This window comes from Setaria italica, chromosome III (genome assembly GCF_000263155.2).
Source record: "Setaria italica strain Yugu1 chromosome III, Setaria_italica_v2.0, whole genome shotgun sequence".
Classification (NCBI taxonomy): domain Eukaryota; kingdom Viridiplantae; phylum Streptophyta; class Magnoliopsida; order Poales; family Poaceae; genus Setaria; species Setaria italica.
In genome coordinates, this window is record NC_028452.1 from 38,386,835 (window position 1) to 38,399,758 (window position 12,924).

The 12,924-nt window shown below is 48.3% G+C and overlaps 1 pseudogene; it reads left to right on the forward strand.

Moving 5' to 3' along the window:
- Positions 1-174: 174 nt before the first annotated feature.
- Positions 175-12,924, forward strand: part of LOC101782532 — a 35,786-nt pseudogene continuing 23,036 nt past the window's right edge.

The window sequence follows — 12,924 nt, forward strand, 5'->3', positions numbered from 1 at the left end:
GCCTCACCTCAGCGACCCCTCCTCCTTGGCCACAAGCCTCAGCTGTTACTGCCCCTACGGACGCGACGGGCCTTGCTCGCTACGCGTAGCAGCGGCAGCAACAGCACAACAAAAGGGGAGAGGCTGCGGCTGGAGGACAGGGTCGTCAGGGACCAGCTCCTGAACGCCGAGTGATCGTCGTCGTCGTCGTACGACAGGGCATGGGTCGCCATGGTACCGGCGCCGGGCTCCATCAGGCATCCCGCTTCCCGCGGTGCGTGGACTGGATCCTGCAGAACCAGCGCGCCGACGGGTCGTGGGGGCCGGGCGGCTCCGATGACCAGTCGTCGGTAGCCAAGGACGCGCTCTCGTCGACGATGGCGTGCGTCCTCGCGCTCAGGAAGTGGGGCGTCGGCGACGAGCTCGTCAGAAAAGGTACATTTTTCGTGGCCCTTGAATAGATGGATGGGACCGTACCATTGTTGCCCACTATGTAGAGAAGCTCTCCAATAGACCGGTTTCTACGTCGTAATCGGTCCTGGAAATGACACGTTTCCAGCAGGGCCGTCAGTGACGTGCTGGTACTTGGCGCCTCATGCTAAAATGCCATTGCAGGCCTCCGTTTCATCGGGCGCAACTCGTCCTTTGTGACGGACGACAGGTGCGACGCGCCGGCAGGGTTCAATGTCATCTTCCCCGGCATGCTCACGCGAGGCCTCGGTATGGGTCTGGAGATACCTCTGACCCTAGCTGACGTTGACGCCATCCTCCGACTGCGTGACATGGAGCTAAAAAGGTTTATCTATGTTTACTCAGAATTCTCATTGCCCATTTATCTCTGTCGTTGAACCGCTGCTTTAATTACATTAACTTTGTGTTGGCCAACTCAACGTCTACAGCATGGCTTCTGGAAGTAAAGCTTTCATGGCCTGTGTAGCGGAAGGTTTGGGGAGCTCGCTAGACTGGGATCAGGCGATGGTGTACCATGTTAGGAACGAACGGCGTATGGAATATGAAGTAAAGAATCAAACCGCAAGGTGACACACGATTTACGTGGAAAATCCCTTCAATGTGAAGGGGAAAAACCACGGGCACCAGCCGGCAACAATCTCACTATATCAAGAGTATGGGGTTACACGCCTATGGCGGCTTACACGAGAATCTCTCTGTCTCTCTTCTTTCTTGGTCTGACTCTCGGTACCAAACCCTAGCAAGGGTGCTAGTATATATAGTACCGACACCCCAGACAGGGGGTAATGAGCGGTACGGACTCTTGGTCCCGTGCGAGGATGGAACTCCTCTTCGTCCGACCTTGAGTCCTTCGTCCTGGAGTCGGGTGCGCCTGGGACTCCGCCTCGTCCGACCTCAAGCCTGGGGTCGGATGCGCCTGACCCTTTGAGGGTCGATCTCCGACTCGTCCGACCCCGAGTCCTAGGGTCGGGGGATGCTCCGACTCGTCCGACCCCAAAGTCCAGGGGTCGGAAGACGCTCCGCCTCGCCCGGCCCCGAGTCCCGGGGTCGGGAGATTCTCCGCCTCGCCCGACCCTGAGTGTAAAGGATCGGGAAGGTCGGCCTTTATCCTGGAGTGAATTTGGAACAACTCCAACAAACTCCACTTGAGACAAATTCATCTTGTATCATCAACCCTTCATCCTGAACAGAACAAAGACAAGAAAACCACTGGTGCCAACAATAGTCTCTTGGACTATCCAATTAAACCGACTAAGCTCGAGCATAGCTCAAACTTAGTAATAGGAATAGGCTTTGTCATCATATCAGTAGGATTATCATGCGTACTGATCTTGCATACCTTCAGCTTACCTTCTTCGATCACATCACGCACAAAATGATACTTGATGTCAATGTGCTTGGTTCTTTCATGGAACATTTAATCTTTAGTGAGGTAAATTGCACTTTGGCTGTCACAGTGCAAACTTATGCAAGCTTCAAATCCACAAAGCTCGGCGTACAAACCTTTCAGCCAGATCAATTCTTTGCACGCTTCACAAATCGCCATGTATTCTGCTTCAGTAGTAGACAAAGCAACAACCGACTGTAAAGTAGCCTTCCAACTCACAGCACAACTGCCAACAGTAAACACATAGCCTGTGAGTGATCTTCGCCTGTCCAGATCAGCAGCATAGTCTGAGTCCACATAGCCAACAAGACCCTCATCAGTTCTTCCAAACTTTAAACAGGAATTTGCTGTGCCTTTGAGGTATCTGAAAATCCATTGAACTGCCCTCCAATGTTCTTTGCCGGGATTAGACATATATCTACTAACAAGACTCATAGCATATGACAAATCTGGGCGAGAGCAAACCATGGCATACATCAAGGACCCAACAGCACTAGAATAAGGAATCTTTGACATGTCTTTGACCTCTGCATCTGTACTAGGACACTGAGCAGCTGACAACTTGAAGTGAGGTGCAATAGGAGTACTTACAGCCTTAGCATCTTGCATGTTGAAACGCTGAAGAACTTTCTTGATATAATTCTGTTGACTAAGGAAGAGCAAACCAGAATTTCGGTCTCTCCTAATTTCCATACCAAGAATTTTCTTAGCACTGCCAAGATCTTTCATATCAAACCCGCTACTCAATAGCTTCTTTAACTTATTTATTTCAGTCTTGCTCTTGGCCGCAATCAGCATATCATCAACGTATATCAGCAAGTATATAGGTGATCCATTAACATGCTTGATGTAAACACAGCTATCATACTTAGATCTTTTAAAACTGTGTGATAACATAAATGAATCAAACCTCTTGTTCCACTGTCGAGGGGACTGTTTTAAACCATACAAGGATCTTTTCAACTTGCACACATATTTCTCCTTGCCAGGCACCATGAAACCGTCTGGTTGGTCCATGTATATGTCCTCCTCGAGCTCTCCATGCAAAAACGCAGTCTTCACATCTAACTGCTCAAGCTCAAGATCATGTGAAGCAACAACACTAAGGAAAGTGCGGATTGAACTGTGTTTTACTACTGGAGAGAAAACATCATTGTAGTCAACACCCGGAATTTGGCTGTAGCCTTTTGCAACTAACCTTGCCTTATACTTTGGAGGCTCTCTTGGAGATAAACCCTCCTTTCTTTTGAAGATCCATTTGCAGCGGATGGCCTTCTTATTCTTAGGCAAAGGTACAAGTTCCCATGTACTGTTCTTCTCAAGAGATTGCATCTCCTCATGCATAGCCGAAATCCAGTTTGCAGTATCATCACAATGAATGGCTTCTTTATAGGTTGCTGGCTCATGAACATTCTCCACCTGTTCAGCACAACTCAAAGCATGGTAAGACAAATTACATTCTTCAATAAGACGGTTAGGAGGGACAACAGTCCTTTTGGACTTGCGTTTAGCAATGGGTAGATCCTCCTCTGGAGTTTGCTGGACATCATCATGAGCATCAGCCGACCCCGAGGCTGAGGGGTCTGGCGCATCAGCAACATCCGACCCCGGAGCCAAGGGGTCTGGCGCTTGAGCATCGGCCGACCCCTGAGCCAAGGGGTCTGGCGCATCAGAGACAGCCGACCCCGGAGCCAAGGGGTCTGGCGCATCCGACCCCGAAGCCAAGGGGTCGGGGTTATCAGTATCATCGCGAGCTTGCTCCACCTGCATGCGCATACGCTGCAGGTCTTTGTCTGGAACTTGATCTGAGGGCAAGCTATCGGTAAACATCACAGATTCATTGAAAATAACACTTCTGCTCATAAAGGTCTTTCCTGTTTCCGGGTTCCACAATTTATAGCCTTTGACACCCGAACCATAACCAAGGAAAAGACATTTAACAGCTCTAGGCTCCAATTTTCCATTATCAACATGAGCATATGCAGTGCATCCAAAAACTTTCAACTGTGAGTAATCAGCAGGCGTTCCAGACCATACCTCAATGGGAGTTCTTTTATTTAGTGGAATAGAAGGCGACCTGTTGATCAAGTAACAGGCAGTATTAGCAGCTTCAGCCCAAAAACGCTTGCTCATCTTGGCATTAGACAGCATGCAACGGGCCTTGGATATGATGGATCTGTTCATGCGTTCGGCCACACCATTCTGTTGTTGTGGAGTATGGGGTATGGTGTGATGCCTTACAATGCCTTCTGATCTGCAATAATCATTAAATTCACGCGAACAAAATTCTCCACCATTATCAGTGCGAAGCAATTTCACCTTCCTTTCAGTTTGCCTTTCAATCATGACCTTCCAGTCCTTAAAGGCGGCAAAGGTATCATCTTTCTGTTTCAGAAAATAAGGCCACACTCTTCTAGAGTAATCATCAATAATTGTGAGCATGTAACGAGCACCACCAAGCGAGGGCTTACGGGAAGGTCCCCATAAATCAGCATGAATATAATCTAGAGTACCTTTAGTGGTGTGAACTGAAGTGTTGAAACGTACCCTTTTATGCTTCCCGAAAACACAGTGCTCACAAAACTTCATTTTACTCGAAATGCAGCCATCCAGTAGGTTACTTCTCATCAATTCGGCCATACCAAGGTGACTCATATGTCCCAGACGCATATGCCAAAGGTTAGTTTTACTAGGTTCCTCATTTGTAACAGCAGCAACAGCGGAGTCAGAACCAGTTAAAGTACACCCTCTAAGGACATATAACTTTGCAGAATTGAGATCACCCTTTAAGCAGATGAGATTACCTTTTGATACCTTCAGAACACCATCCGAACCAGAATATTTGTAGCCTTTTGCATCAAGTGTGCTCAATGAAATAAGATTTCTGGACATTCCTGGTATGTACCTGACGTTTTTCAGAGTGCGTGTCATGCCATCATGAGTCTTGATCTGAACCGATCCAATCCCCTCAATATCACACGGGGTATTATCTCCCATCCGCACAACATCTCCTTTCGGCATAGACTTATAAGAGCTAAACCAATTTCTGTTAATGCAAATATGAAATGAACATGCGGTATCGAGAATCCACTCATCATGACCAGCAACACAACCGGCAAATACCACCAGACTGTCTCCAGATTCTTCATCAGACACGGCAGCAGCAACAGAGGCCTTACCAGCCGACTTGTTTTTCTTCTTCTCCTTATTCTGTACTTTTCTGCAATCCTCAACATTGTGATTTGTTAGCTTGCAATAAACACAGAATTTTTTATTACCATGCGGCTTGGACTTTGAACGGCCTCTCCTTTCATAGCTTTTTCTTCCATCATCATTGGAGGATCTGTTATCAGTTCTTCCTCTTACGAGCAAAGCATCGCCCCTGGAGGATGACGTCCTGTCATTCTGCACCATACCTTTCATCTTCTCCCTTGATTGGAGAGCCTCATAAACTTCCTTTAAGGTTAGTTCATCACGGCTCAAGAGTATGGTGTCACGAAAATTTGCATACGAAGTTGGCAAAGAACATAACAGTAAAAGACCTAAGTCCTCATCTTCATACTTCACCTCCATTGATACTAGATCGGCGACGATCTTCTTGAACTCAGTGATGTGGCTCATCACTGAATCTTCCTCCTTCATCTTCAGGGTAAACAGCTTCATCTTCATCTGCATCTTACTGGTTAGATCCTTGGACATACAGATCGATTCCAGTTTCAGCCATAGTTCTGCAGCAGTTTTTTCTTTCAGACACTCCTGCAAAATATCATTATGAAGATGCAACTGTATTAAGGCGAGAGCCTTCTGATCCTTGCGGATCTCTTCTGGAGTCCATGCGGTCCTCGTCTTCTTCCCGAAGCTATCCAGCGCCTCATCATAATCGTGAGTTTGCGCCAGAATTCCCCTCATCTTGACTTGCCATAGCGAGAACCGCGTGTCGTAGTTCAGCAGCGGTAGATCAAACTTCATCGACGACGACATGAAAGTCCAAACAGCAACCAAAGCTCTGGTACCACTTGTTAGGAACGAACGGCGTATGGAATATGAAGTAAAGAATCAAACCGCAAGGTGACACACGATTTACGTGGAAAACCCCTTCAATGTGAAGGGGAAAAACCACGGGCACCAGCCGGCAACAATCTCACTATATCAAGAGTATGGGGTTACACGCCTATGGCGGCTTACACGAGAATCTCTCTGTCTCTCTTCTTTCTTGGTCTGACTCTCGGTACCAAACCCTAGCAAGGGTGCTAGTATATATAGTACCGACACCCCAGACAGGGGGTAATGAGCGGTACGGACTCTTGGTCCCGTGCGAGGATGGAACTCCTCTTCGTCCGACCTTGAGTCCTTCGTCCTGGAGTCGGGTGCGCCTGGGACTCCGCCTCGTCCGACCTCAAGCCTGGGGTCGGATGCGCCTGACCCTTTGAGGGTCGATCTCCGACTCGTCCGACCCCGAGTCCTAGGGTCGGGGGATGCTCCGACTCGTCCGACCCCAAAGTCCAGGGGTCGGAAGACGCTCCAGTACCAGAGGAAGAACGGGTCCTTCTTCAACTCACCGGCGACCACAGCCGCGGTTGCCATCCACAACCACAACGGGAGAGCACTCGACTACTTGGATTCGCTCATCAGCAAGTTTGGCGGCTCAGGTGCAATGGAAAACTACCCATGAAAGAATGACAATCAGATAAAGAGAGGTTTCTAATTAACATTGGCCAATGCTCATTTGCAGTGCCGACTGTTTATCCGCGGAACGTGTACTCCCGGCTTCGCATGGTGGACACTTTGGAAAAGATGGGGATCTCCCCGAGCTTATCCAGTGGAGTAAACAGCATACTTGACATGATATACAGGTACAAATTAGTTATGATGAAACCTTCTGAGCTTTTGTTTGCTATAAGTATTTGCTATATATTGACTGCAATCAAATTTGCAGGTCCTGGCTGGCCAATGACGAGGAGATAATGCTGGACATTGCGACATGTGCAATGGCTTTCCGCCTCCTGCGTTTGCACGGATATGACATCCCGTCTGATAAGCAATGCTTAGGTTTTTGCTTAAACTCCACATTCGGAATCACCATCCTCTGGAACAGTTGTGCAGATGGGCTGGCCTAATTTAGCGAAGAATCCAGTTTCCATGATTCAGTCCAAGGGCATCTGAAAGATACCGAGGTATTGTTGGAATTGTACAAAGCTTCAGAGGTTCAGATCCATGAGGAGGAGTTGGTGCTGCAAAACATTGGTTCTTGGACACCTAAACTACTGAAGCAATAACAACTGTGTTCTAACAAGATATCAAGATCTGTAGACCCCGCTGAGGTACTTGCTACTTAATCTGTCATGTCAGGATGCCATGGTGCATTATTTCATATACATATACATAATTACATATACATATGGTATATTTCCAGGTGGAGCATGTGCTGAAATTCCCCATCTACGCCACTCTAGACCGGCTGGAGCACAGGAGGAACATTGAACATTTCAAGCCAGGGGGCTTACGGATGCTGAAATCAGGATAACGGTGAGATCTCTCATCGCGCTAGAGAATCTATAATTTACAGCTTCAGTTGATATATTTATGAGAAAACTCCAAACTGTCGATCCATCGGATCAGTGCTTGTGACGCAGATGAAGAAATTGTAGCGCTGGCTGCCGATGGCTTCCACTCCTCCCAGGCTGTGTACTAAGAAGAGCTAGCTTCAGCACCTCAAGAGGTCCATCACATATCTGTCATTTAAACTACAGTACTAATATAATAGTACTATATATTAATTAAGGAAACTCGCTCCTATCATTGTCAATAAACCTCCAGTTCTTTAATTTCTCTCTTAACATTTATTTCAATACACAGCTGGGTGAAAGAGATGAGACTGGACGAGCTCGAGTTCGCGAGAGTATTGCCGATGCACACCCTCTTCACGTCTACCTCCACCACCATATTCCCCTCCGAGCTATCCGAAGCTCGCATTGCGTGGAGCAAGAACACCATGCTAACGACCGCAGTCGACGACTTGTTCGATGTCGTGGGGACCAGGGAGGAGCTGGAGAACCTCATCACGTTGATCGACATGTAGTGCTGCACTCACCCACACCTCGCTTGAATCATATATACCTGCATAACACATGTACTCCCTCCATTTTAATTGTAGGTTGTTTTTGTTAGCAATCAAGGATCACAGTGACAAACCCAAATCACACACACACGAACACACGCGAATTTTGGAACTGGTTTATTTCAGACGTCAGAGCTATTTTCCTCCGATGAGATTACAATTGAGAACAGGAACTCTGCTTTTTCTCATCTAAAAAAAACTAACAATACACTACTTATACCAGCAGTGATTAAAGGAACGGAAACTGCTAAAACTTAGCTACGATCCGAATAAAACGGGACTACATGCAACCGCATGAATTATTCTTCAACTAAACTAACACTACCGAGATGCTTGGCTCATGATCTCCACCTGAGCACCTTCCTCGCCACCTCCTGCTTCAGAGCCTGAAGAAGCGCTCGGCCTGAAGACTCGCTGCATCCAAAGTCAGCACTGTCCCCACCTGCACATACAGGATTAAGTCCAACAATCTCCCCCCTAATCCTGACATGTGCTAAGATCTCTGACGTGCCTCATTGCCTGCAGCTTCCCTGCTGTCAGTGCTTTTGTCAGCACATCTGCCCTTTGTTCTTCAGTACAAATCCAGTGCACTGTGATGTCACCCCTGCAAACATAATCTCATATGAGCTGATACCTCATATCAATGTGTTTGCTTCGGCCATGGAACACAGGATTTTTCATCAAAGCAATTGCTGAATTATTGTCAACATATAGCTTCACACTCCCTTGCTTTTCTCCTGTCATTTCTTCAAGCATTGACTTCAGCCACAATGCTTGACAGGCGGCGGCTGCTGCTGCCATAAACTCAGCTTCACAGGATGACAATGCCACAGTTTTCTGCTTCTGAGAAGTCCATGACACTAGGTTGTTGTTCAGATAAAATGCCATCCCTCGTGTGCTCTTCCTGTCATCCAGATCTCCCCCCAAATCACTGTCTGTGTATATTGTCAGTACCTCTCTTCCTGTCCCTTGGACATACACCAGCCCAAGGTCAATGGTACCTTTGAGATACCTGAGCACTTGCTTCACTAGCTTCTGATGCATGACAGTAGGCCTTTCCATATACCTACTGGCCACCCCAACTACATATGAAAGATCTGGCCTAGTATGGAGTAGATATCTTAGACAACCAACAACTCTTCTGTACTTTGTGACATCCACAGGTTGACCATCTGAATCTTTGTGTACATGAGCTTTGTGTTCCATGGAATACTTGGTTGGGTTACAATTCTCCATTCCAAACTGCTTCACTACCTTTCTGGCATAAGTTGATTGCTTGATTGTCACACTGCCTTCCTACTGTGACACTTCAATCCCAAGATAGAATGAAAGTAACCCCAAATCACTCATTTCAAACTCTGCTGTCATTTGTCTTTTGAATGCAACAATCTCACTTAAGTCAGCTCCTATGACAATGAGATCATCTACATATACACCAACAATGATTGCGGTTCCCACTTAACCTCTTGTGTACATGGCCTGCTCTTGTGCACACCTTCTGAATCATAACTTTTTTAGACTCCTGTCAAGCTTAATGTTCCAAGCACGTGGTGCCTGCCTCAAACCATAAAGGGTTTTGCTCAATTTCAACACATGTTGCTCTTTACCTTTAACTGAATATCCCTCAGGTTGAGCCACATACACCTCTTCCTCCACATCTCCATTCAGAAAGGCTGTTTTGACATCCAGGTGATGCACTTGCCAACCCCTATGTGCAGCTACTACAAGAATTACACGCACTGTATCCATTCTGGCAACAGGTGCGAATACTTCTTCAAAATCTATTCCTTGACGCTGCACATAACCCTTGGCAACCACTCTAGCTTTGTACTTGATCACTTCTCCCTCTGAGTTCTTCAGTTTATAAACCCACTTCAAACCAATGGGTTTCTGCCCTGCTGGTAAGGTTGTGAGTTCCCAAGTTCCATTTCTTTCTATTGATTCCATTTCATTGTTCATTGCTGCAACCCACTCAGAATGTCCTATTGCCTCTCCAAAGCTTGATGGCTCCTCCATCTCTGCCAGAAATGCTTCAACATCTGGATCAGAGTTCTGCTCTTCATCATCTGAATCAAAATTCAGTGCCACCTGTTGTGTTCTCTGATAGACATCTTCCAAACTCCTAAACCGGTGAGGCTCCCCATCTGAATTTTCACTTGCAATTGACCCTGATGATAGCTACTCTTGAACTGGACTGATGGTTTCAGCTGTCAATGGTGTTGAATCCATCTGGATTGCTAGGAAAAATGGAGCACTGGTAGCTGAATCTGCTGTTGCTGCTCCCTGCATGTTTCCTGCAGCTGCTACCCCCTCACTAGTACTCCGCACAGGTGGATTTGTCATAGCTCCAATTCCTTCTTCTTTATGGAACTCTACCGATCCCCACACATCTGCACCACCATTCCACTGCCATGGTACATTCTCTTCAAATTTTACATCCTGACTTACAATGACTTTGCCCTGGCGAGGATCAAGCAGACGATGTGCGTTGCATCCTTCCTCGACGCCGAGATACACGATCTGCTGACTCCGGTCGTCGAGCTTCTTTAGGTGTGGAGTCGCCACCTTCGCATGTGGCAAACAACCGAACACACGCAGGTGTCCCAAGTGAGGCTTCTTCCCTATCCATGCTTCAAATGGAGTGCGCTCCCCCATTGCCTTCGTCGGCAAACGGTTCAATAAGTAAACTGCGTGCTGTACTGCCTCACCCCAGAGCTTGCCTGGAACGTTCATGCTCTTCAACATGGATCGTGCCATCTCAACCACGGTCCTGTTTTTGCGCTCGACAACGCCATTTTACTGTGGCGTGTAGGGTGCCGTGAGGTGTCGCTGGATCCCTGCCTCCTCGCACACTTCCGCGAACGCTGCACTCAAGAACTTGCCATCGCGATCAGACCGTAGCGTCTTTATGCGCCGCCCACATGAGTTCTCTACCAATGCCTTGTACTTCACAAACTCTGCACAAGCCTGATCCTTACTCTTCAACACATACACGTGCATCCATCTTGAGTAATCATCAACGAGTAACATGAAGTACCTATTACCAACATTTGTTGATGGGGTGATCGGCCCATAGAGGTCGACATGAATCAGCTCGAGCAGCTCCTCCGCTCGATACAGCACCTTCTGAGGGAATGCTCCACGCGTCTGCTTTCCCACCAAGCATCCGTGGCACAACTGATCCGGATGCGAGATCAGCGGCACACCTGCCGCCATGTGCTTGTTGACGAGGAGTTTCAGTGCCTTGAAGTTGACATGGCCGAGGCGACCGTGCCATATCCATGTCGGATTCTCCATCTTCCTGAGCAGGCAAGTAGGACTCACCCGTGTCAACTCAATATGATACAGCCTATTTGATGATCGCTGCACCTTCATGATCAGCCGGCTTGTCGATTTCTCAATCACCTCAAGCTCACCTCCATCCAGCACCACACGGTAACCCAACTCGGTCAGCTATCCAAGACTGATGAGATTGCTACACAAACACGGAATGTAATACACATCTCGGGGAGCCCACTGGTCCCCATTCTTGCAATCAAACAGAATTGAGCCCTTTCCCATAATTTGCACAGTGGAGCCATCACCGAACCTAACCTTGCCGGTGATTACTTCATCCAGCTTCTGGAATTTCTCCCGATCGCCAGACATGTGGTTGCTGGCACCGTTGTCAAGGTACCACCTTCTCCCGATGGTCGTGCCTCTTCCTACCAAGTACAGCTCGGGGAAGACTTTCTCCTCCGTTAAGAACACAGCCTCCTGCTGCGCTCCTTGCACCTGCTTGAGCGGCGTCAGCTCCTCCGACATCACGAGTAGAAGTGCTTGTTCCACATCATCTGTGCGGGCATGGAGTGCCTCTTCTTCCTTCTTCGGCTCCTTGCATTGGTTGGCGTAGAGGCCGTAGTTTCGACAGCTGAAACACTGGATGTGACTTCTGTCATGCGTGCCACCGCCTACCGCTTCCTTCGCCATCGAGTTTCCATGCACACCGCGCCCGCCGCGCCCACGGCCTGTGCCGCGGCCGCGCCCTCGGCCACGAGCACTCGCGTCCGGCGACTTGCCCTTTCCGGAGCCCTCGCCAACCGCTTTCTTCTAGCGCGCCTCCCACTCCGCCTGCGTGAGGAGGAGCTGCCCGTCTGCAGTCGCTCCCCCTGTGGGACGACGCGTTCGCTCCTTGAATGCCTTGAGTCGGCCCACCGCCTCCTCGAACGCCAACTTGGAGAGGTTGAAGAACTGCTCGATGCCGGTGATGACAGTGATGAAATGCTCAGGAACTGTGTCGAACAACTTCTTCACGAGCGCAGCATTGTCAAGAGTACCACCCAGGTTACTGTACCTGACCGACATGGCCGATAGTCTCCCGGCGTACTGATCCACCGACTCGTCCTCCTTCATGCGCATGTTGTCGAAGTCGCTCTTCAACGTCTGTAGTCGTGCATCTCTAACACGATCAACACCGACGAACCTCGTCTTGAGGCAGTCCCAAATCTCCTTCGCCGTTTTCTTGTTTGCCACCTGCATGCGAAGATCTTCCAGCAGGCACCAGATCAAATGCGACTTTGCCTTCTTGTCCTTCCTGACATCAACGGCCGTCCCGGCCACCAGCTCGATCACCTCCCAGACCTCCTTGTCCTCCATCATTGCCTTGACTCGGATCTTCTAGTTGGTGTAGTTTGTCGCAGTGAGCTGCGGATACACATACCACTCGCCGCTGCCGCCGTGGGAACCTTCTGCACCGGTGACGATGGACATCGAGTTGAACCAGGGAAACTTGGGCATGCACTGACCTAAGCCCTGATACCAAATGTTAGCAATCAAGGATCACAGTGACAAACCCAATTCACACACACACACGAACACACGCGAATTTTGGAACTGGTTTATTTAAGACGTTAGAGCTATTTTCCTCTGATGAGATTACAACTGAAAACAGGAACTCTGGTTTTTCTCATCTAAAAAAACTAACAATACA